The 7851-nt window shown below is 48.3% G+C and overlaps 1 protein-coding gene across 2 annotated transcripts in view; it reads right to left on the reverse strand.

The window, feature by feature from the left end:
* Nucleotides 1-7487, reverse strand: part of LOC146833389 (uncharacterized) — a 195860-nt gene extending 188373 nt beyond the window's left edge. For both annotated transcript variants that reach the window (XM_085601192.1, XM_085601191.1), the window contains exons 1-2: nt 7416-7487; nt 5446-5613 (exon numbers count right to left, since the gene is read on the reverse strand). The gene's annotated coding sequence lies outside the window, so the exon portion shown is untranslated. The remainder of the gene's footprint in view (nt 1-5445; nt 5614-7415) is intronic.
* Between the last annotated feature and the right edge of the window lie 364 nt (nt 7488-7851).

Raw genomic sequence — 7851 nt, forward strand, 5'->3', positions numbered from 1 at the left:
GATTGAGACAGAGAGAGAGAGGGAGGGAGACGGAGAAAGAGAGAGGGAAGGAGAGAGAGGGAGAGGGAGGGAGACAGAGAGGGAGGGAGGGAGACAGAGAGAGAGGGAGACAAACAGAGTGAGTGAGACAGAGGGAGACAGAGAGGGAGGGATACAGAGAGGAGGGAGGGAGACAGAGAAAAGGAGACGAACAGAGTGAGTGAGACAGAAGGAGAGAGAGAGTGATAGAGAGAGGGAGGGAGATGGAGAGAGAGAGGGAGGGAGACGGAGAGAGAAAGGGAGGGAGACGGAGAGAAAGGGAGACAAACAGAGTGAGTGAGACAGAGGGAGAGAGTGAGAGAGATAGAGAGAGGGAGGGAGACGGAGAGAGAGAGGGAGGGAGAGAGAGGGAGACAGAGGGAGGGAGGGAGACATACGGAGGGAGACAGACGGAGAGAGGGAGGGAGAGAGAGAGAGGGAGGGAGACAGAGAGAGAGAGGGAGGGAGACAGAGAGAGAGACAGAGGAAGGGAGACAGAGGGAGATGGAGACAGAGGGAGGGAGACGGAGAGAGAGGGAGGGATAGGGAGGGAGGGAGGGAGACAGAGAGATAGAGGGAGGGAGACAGAGAGAGAGGGAGGGAGACAGAGAGAGAGAGAGGGAGGGAGACAGAGAGGGAGGGAGACAGAGAGAAAGGGAGACAAACAGTGAGTGAGACAGAGAGAAAGAGAGAGAGATAGAGAGAGGGTGGGAGAGAGAGAGGGAGACAGAGGGAGGGAGACAGACAGAGACAGACAAGAGGGAGTGAGACAGAGACAGAGAGAGAGGGAGACAGAGAGGGAGGGAGACAGAGAGAGAGGGAGGGAAACAGAGAGAAAGGGAGACAAACAGAGTGAGGGAGACAGAGGGAGAGAGAGAGAGATAGAGAGAGGGAGGGAGATGGAGAGAGACAGGGAGAGTGATAGAGAGAGGGAGAGAGAGAGAGGGAGGGAGGGAGACGGAGAGGGAGGGAGGGAGACAGAGCAAGAGAGATAGATAGATAGATAGATAGATAGATAGATAGATAGATAGATAGATAGATAGATAGATAGATAGATAGATAGATAGATAGATAGATAGATAGATAGATAGATAGATAGATAGATAGATAGATAGATAGATAGATAGATAGATAGATAGAGATGTGTGAATGCCGGGTCTGGTGGCTCAGTGGACGAAGGCGTCCGCCGCAGGGGCCTGTAATCAACCTCATGGTCATAGTTTTTTTTTGTTGCTCTAGCCCTGCCCCCTTCCCCACTGCCCCCGCCCCCACCGGTGCGGCCTCAGCCACAAACCAGACTGTAAATTTGGCCCCCGAGAGAAAGTTTGTGAGTACCCATGCATTAGAGTGTCTGCTGGCCCTCAAGACCCTCCGGAATACCAAGAATACAAAGATTAGAGCATCTAGAATGATTCTCCAATTCCTCCAATTTATATTTCATTGTGGATTTTTGGCTCTGGAAAGCAGCTACCTTATCTTTCATGATGACAACCTCATCCTTCATCTGCGATATTCTTGCTTCTGCCTCATTAAGTCGCATCGGGGTCCAGGCCATAGTATCTTCGATTTTTGTAAGCCGGGCATGTATAGCTGCATTCTTCACCGTTTGAGAGGCTTTAAGTTCCCTAATCTCCTCCAAAATTAGATTGAGCCGGCTCTTGGCATCCCATTGTAGAGTAAAGGGTATGTGGACCTGAGAGGGGCCCTCCTGAATTGATTCAGTCCCGGATTTAGTTTGTGCTACTAGTGCATCAGCGCTTACGATCACTGCCTGCCCTGTGATTTCCACCACGGCTGTTCCCAATGGCCTCTGTGAGAGAGACTCCAAAGATTGTGACAAAAGTTGCGATGAAGCATTACTGTCGCCCCTGGGCAGCATGCTCTCCATTGAACCAGGGCACTGTTCAACTGCCAATGGAACGCTCTCCAACACATCTACGCCAGGTGTTGAGCCGGATTTAGCCGTAAAAAATAAGGCGTATTTTTTAAGTTCCTTGGATTTCCCAGCCTCAGCATCATACATTGAGTTAGCCTCCTCTGATTCTTCTCCAGGTATTTGTACAGCTTCCCCCCCTGCAGAATCACTAACAGTGGGACTAAGACTCATATCCAAGTCAGCTGAGGCACCCCCTGACAGTTTTTCTGAGAAAGCTCTGAGGCGGCCAACCTATACTCCGGATTTTCAGTAGGCATTACTATGTCTTTCCGCGAGAATGCAGCACAATTTTACTGGGCTACTGCTTTCCCTACTCGCCTTTTGACCCTCTGAGCCAGGACTGGAGAATCGAGATGGGTTGCGGCAGAACCTTTAGAGAAATTTTGCATGTTGAAAGTTCCTCCAGTGAATTTTTACTTTCACTCTCTCAATTCTTCCTCACCTCTACTCCTCCTCCCACACAACTTGAGGATTAATCACTAATCAAAGTCACAACTGAAATTGTATACTGCTTGCTGCACTTGCAGAGATTGTAGGAGTTCAAAATGAAAAAAGTGTGATATTGTTGCACATAGAACGCCCCCCCAGCGACCCTTTACTAGGTAGCGCCGAAGCCCTTTACCAGGCCCAGCAGCAGACTGCATGCACATAACCTCAGGCGAGAAACATGGTGGTCTATGAAGGCAAAGAGACACAGCTCGTATGTAACTGATCTGCTATGGTTCTGGGAGGCTGCACAGCCGGTTGAGGAATCTCTCAGCATTCACTTGAACCACAGTAAACAAGGTTTCTCCCAGCGTACTCAGCCGACAGCCTGCATCACCGTAACCCTTGCTTCCTGATGACACAAATGTATTCTTTTTGAGGGGTATTAAAGGGAGCTACCGGCTAAGCTGTGAAGCGTGTGCTTTTAAAAGACAGTTATAAGAAAAGAAATTGCATTACGTACAGTCTGCAAAAAATCTATATTTTGAATAGACTTTTTATCTTAGACCTTGTTGTGCATTTTGTAGCAGACTATCTTATACTGTGTGTAATGCAACTTTAAAATAATGACTTACATGTTCACTGTACTTTCTGCCACAGGCTGGGACCTCATAGCACTAAAACATACTCAAGTCACTATTCTCCACTGCACCAACCAGGATTCTGTTCTGTGGCTCTCTGGTACAGTGCATTAACTGATAGAGGTTTCATAAGGGATGACAGTGCATTTCCCACGGATTAACGTAACTTGCCATTCATTTTTATTTAAGCTGTGTGCTTTTTTATATGTAGTTACCTGAAGGTGAAAGACCGAAAAAAGTTACTCAATATTTTTCTATCCATGCCGCCAAACTCACTCACCCCCCCCTTGCGCACAGCATCACAGTTCCCATGCTATTTTTTAATGCACTTCGACCACTGGTGGTGGCCATCCACACAGCGAGAGGCTCCCAGACACACGATGCAAGGCAAGGAGCTGGAGCCCTCCAACAAGCAAGGCCCACTTATTTAGTGCAATTCCACCTGGTGGGGCCACCACTCTTCTCCCATGCACCCAGGCAAGGAAAGGCCTGTAAAAAGGCACAGCGACAGAGGGGCGGTGTCTCAGGAACTTTCTCAGTACTAGATACGACCGGCTAGACTGTCCCATTGCCCAGACATGCTCCCGTCTCCTGCTCTTGTTGCTTAGGAACTTAGATGTTTGTACTGACCTTGTGCAAGTTCATGCCTTATTCTCCTTCCTCCACAGTGACAGTTATCTTGGTTCTTGTTCCACCCTACTTTGCACCCCTCTCCTGCCCCTTTCTGGACTTACTCTTTTTTATTGGGGTTTTCAATAATCAACAATATACACATTGACTGGTAATGGATTACATAGTGTTTTCTTGGGTGTCCATGTGACAGCTGCAGTATAGGGGAGGATGAGGGGCCTCTGCGTGCGGCCAGGGGCGGGGAGGGGGTGGTCTGGGAATGCCACTAAATCACACTGGCGGCCCAACAATAGCGTGTGTGGACCTTGGGGCACATTTACAAAAAAATGCCGGAGCACAACGCTGTGCCAAATTAAGCAGTGCCACGCTCCGAGATTTTTAAATCACTGGGATGCGCCATATTCACAAGAATACGACGCACCCCTGTGTTTCCGTTAGTGCTGGTACGAAAAAAGCTGCCTAGCGCCAGAGCAGGCACACTGCTGCCATGTTGCAAGGGTGCCTGCGCTGCTGGGACGATAGTTTATGTGCAGGAAGGGACACTTTACTGCACACAAACAATCAATAATAGCAATTTGCACCTTCTATGCATGCTGCAGAATGCAGCACACATGGAATGAGCAATAAACAAGGAGAAATTAATAATATCTCCTCGTATCACCATTCTATTTCATGGCGTTAGTTTTGGGCGCTGCCTCAGCCTTGTAAATCTGGGGCAGCGTCAAAAAGTAATGGGTGTTGTGGTGGAATCCCACAACAACACTCATTGCACGCCCCTTTGCCGCAGAGGAAGGTGGCAAAAAGGGGCATATTTACAAGGTGGCGGTAAGCCACGCAAATTGGCTTAGCGCCACCTTCTAAACATTGAAAATGGTGCAGCACCATCAGAGCGTCAAAAAAAGTGACGTTCCGGTGGCGATGAGGGCTTGTAAATATGCCCCCTTGAGTCAAGGGAGGAACCGCATTGAGAGAGGGCTGGGAAGGGGGTCAGAGCCTGGATGCTGCTCAATGCGGGGTTTAGATGGTGTCCGGGCGTAGGGCTTAGTTATTCTGACAGTGGCAAGGCTAGGAGAAGAGAGAGGGAGGGGGGGTGGGGTCTTTCTGGACTTGCTCTTGATCCAGTGAAGGTATCTTAGTGAATGGGACAGGGATCTCCTCTGAATCCACTCTCTTGTACTTGTGTTCCCCATTTCTGTAAAGTTGCTCCTGGGGATACTGATTATCAGCAGCAGTGAATTCTGGATCAAGTAGCCCACTTGGGGAGCATAGCAACGGAGGTCATGGGTATGAAGTTCCAAGAGCATAGACTCACAGAGTGCCATAAGGACATCTTACTGATTTTCGCTATTGTATCATTACAGCTCCCTTGGTATCACTGCTGTTTCTCTACCCATGGGTGGGACCCTTTGCTGTCTAGTCTGAGAAGAACTGGTCTCTTTTGGGTATAGAGAGCTGCCTCTGTGCGTCCACTCACGAGGGTACATCTGTCTTCAGCAGACAGAATCAGATACCCAGGCAGTGACTGCTGCAACTGGCCAGAAATGACCCCATCAGTCGGCCTAGAATAAAGTTACTTCCTATCTGGGGTGGAAGGGGAAGTCACAACAGAAACTCTGTTTTGGGAAGGGAACGTGCTGAAAGAAGTGTGTAAATTACAGAAGTTTGCACGTTGGGAGCTTTTTGAAATCACTAAAATTAGTAATGTGGTGGAAGGGAGAAATATTAAGACCTTTGTGGGTCTGCAGATGGAGTATGAGGTATCACAGACACAGGATATAAATACATGCAACTCACCTTATGTTCATTAGTACGGACATGCTGCGGTTTGATGGTGCCCATCAGCATACCCAGTACATCTGACCTCTCTGGGGTAAAGGGTGGCCTCCTTTGTTCCGGGTCTAGGCTTCCCGCCACTCACTGTGTTAACCGCTGCAGTTGTCCCGCCAGGTAGTATGCCTCCATCTACGTAATGCATATAATGTAAATAGGTCAGTGGGTTACTGCTTCTGTAAGAGAGCTCCTTATGTTACTTGTTGTTTATAAGGCAAAATCCTAATATAGAACATTGAGCTATTAACTGTCACCCTAGAGCTGTTGCAAACTGCAAGGTACATGTTAGAGCTACATATTTTTTTGCCCAGTCTTTCATTATCCTAATCTTGTGAAAACGATTCATTTGAGTAGAAAACACTTCTTATTATGAAAGAGAACCCTTAACAATGATGTTGCATTTTAAATTCTGAATTTGTGCCTTTCCTGAATGAGAACGTTAATTATATTGCCTACCAGTATCAATGACATGCCACTCCTACACTTTACCTTGTAGTACTGTCTGATGTAACATTTCCTATACACTGATTTACACACATATGATTGTCTCTGTGCAATGTGTGTGTGGTATAACGTGCTCTGACACCTTACACTGGTATGAGTGGTGTTATACAACTAAATGGATCTGAGAGACAGTGGTTATGGAGACCTGAGAAGCACTGCTAAAGGGTGCTAGTGAGGGAATCCGTGGCAGAGGTGGTCTTTGGGGGGCACCAACAGACATTGTCGCACAGGGCACCACCAGCACTAAAGCCGGCCCTGTCCTCCAGCACCTACTTGTTTTCTCAACCACATAAACAAACACTTGGCACTTATCCAATATAAAGAAACACGTTTCGTAATTTCGAAAGCCGTGCCTCGTCGTCCCTCTACGAGAGTGTACTCATTCTGGAAGGAGTTACTATTACTCGTATGAGGCATTATTATACTTTACAGAAAGAACACATTTCACAACACGATAGAGTTCTAGAATGAAGAGGGACTCTGGAAATATAGATCAAATTGTAATGGTAGCCAGTGAAGCACTTGCTTAATAAGAGCTGCAGAACGGTGCCCTCCGGTGGATCATACACTAAGGGCAGGCCAGCGAGGCCTGTACCCGGGAGGGTTCCAAGGCCGAGAGGGGCAGGCCAGCTGGCGCCTGTCCTCAGGAGCGCTTTATGTGCCGCTGTTAGATAACACTCAATGGACATCACTCCCACAGCCATACACCCACTTTTAAATGAAATGCTGCTGGTCAGTGATAACTAACATTTTCAACAACAGAAAAACACAGAAAGCAGCAGCAGGCAAGTAGGCAATTCACTTGTGTGGTTGGCAATTCACATGTGTGCCAATGGTGAAAGCATTAGCAAACATTCTTTTGTTCAGTCCAGGGAATATTCAATCCTAAACAGTGTGTCCCACAGCCACCCATTTGATTTTACAGCCCCCTTTCAGCCCCACTGCGAAAGAACAATGGATAAGATAACCACTCTGCAGACCCTCCCCCCACATACCCCTGCTCTGATGACTTCCAAACTTCCAAAGCAGCTCACGCTGGTTCCTGGTGACAAAAGCTCCCGTGATTGATTCCGTTCAGTGCTTGTTAAAGGTGTGGCAGAGGTATCAGTGGAGGGATTAAGAAAGCGCTGCCTGGGTTGAAGTCAGGTCCCATGAGTACCGGTACTCTCTTCATTCTAGGCAAAGTGCCTGTACTCAAGGGGAGAAAATGAAAAAGTGCCGGTACTCATTACCGGTGAGTACCGGCCCATTTAAAGCACTGGTATGCAGGCAATCAGTGATACTAACTTCACCTTCACAAATAAAGTAGTCATATTCCCGGGGAGTACACATGATTCATACATTCATCAATAGCGGCCACTACTAAGCGTGGGTGGTGGGGCGGGGGGAGCAGAGGGGAGAATGAAACAAATAAAAAGAAACTGACTTACCTGGGTGCCGCCGGGTGCTGCCGCCTCTGCTCCATCTCCTCTGCGCTGCAACAGGAAGCTCCCAGAATCACCTGTCCAATCACAACGCTGCCTGAAACAGCGTTGTGATTGGTCTGAGCGCAGTGGATCAGTGCTCAGACAGGGGCTTGGAGGCTTTGCATGTTCCCCACCAGGCTGTGTAATGCAGCCTGGCGGGAAGATGCCCCTTTTGGGCTGGTCAAACCGACATACGCACTTTAGAGTGTGCCTTACACTCTTCCCCTGCCCCCTGCCCCCTGCACTGGCCAGACACCCCACGCAGCAGGAAGGAAAACTAAAACGATAATAACACTAGTTAGTATCGTCTTAGTTTTCCTTTTTACACTGTTCGCAGAGCAGTGAGACGATGCACCCCCGCCTTAGCGCAGAAGCCGCCCCTGACATTTACAAACAGTGT

This window comes from Triturus cristatus, chromosome 4_2 (genome assembly GCF_964204655.1).
Source record: "Triturus cristatus chromosome 4_2, aTriCri1.1, whole genome shotgun sequence".
NCBI classification, from domain to species: domain Eukaryota; kingdom Metazoa; phylum Chordata; class Amphibia; order Caudata; family Salamandridae; genus Triturus; species Triturus cristatus.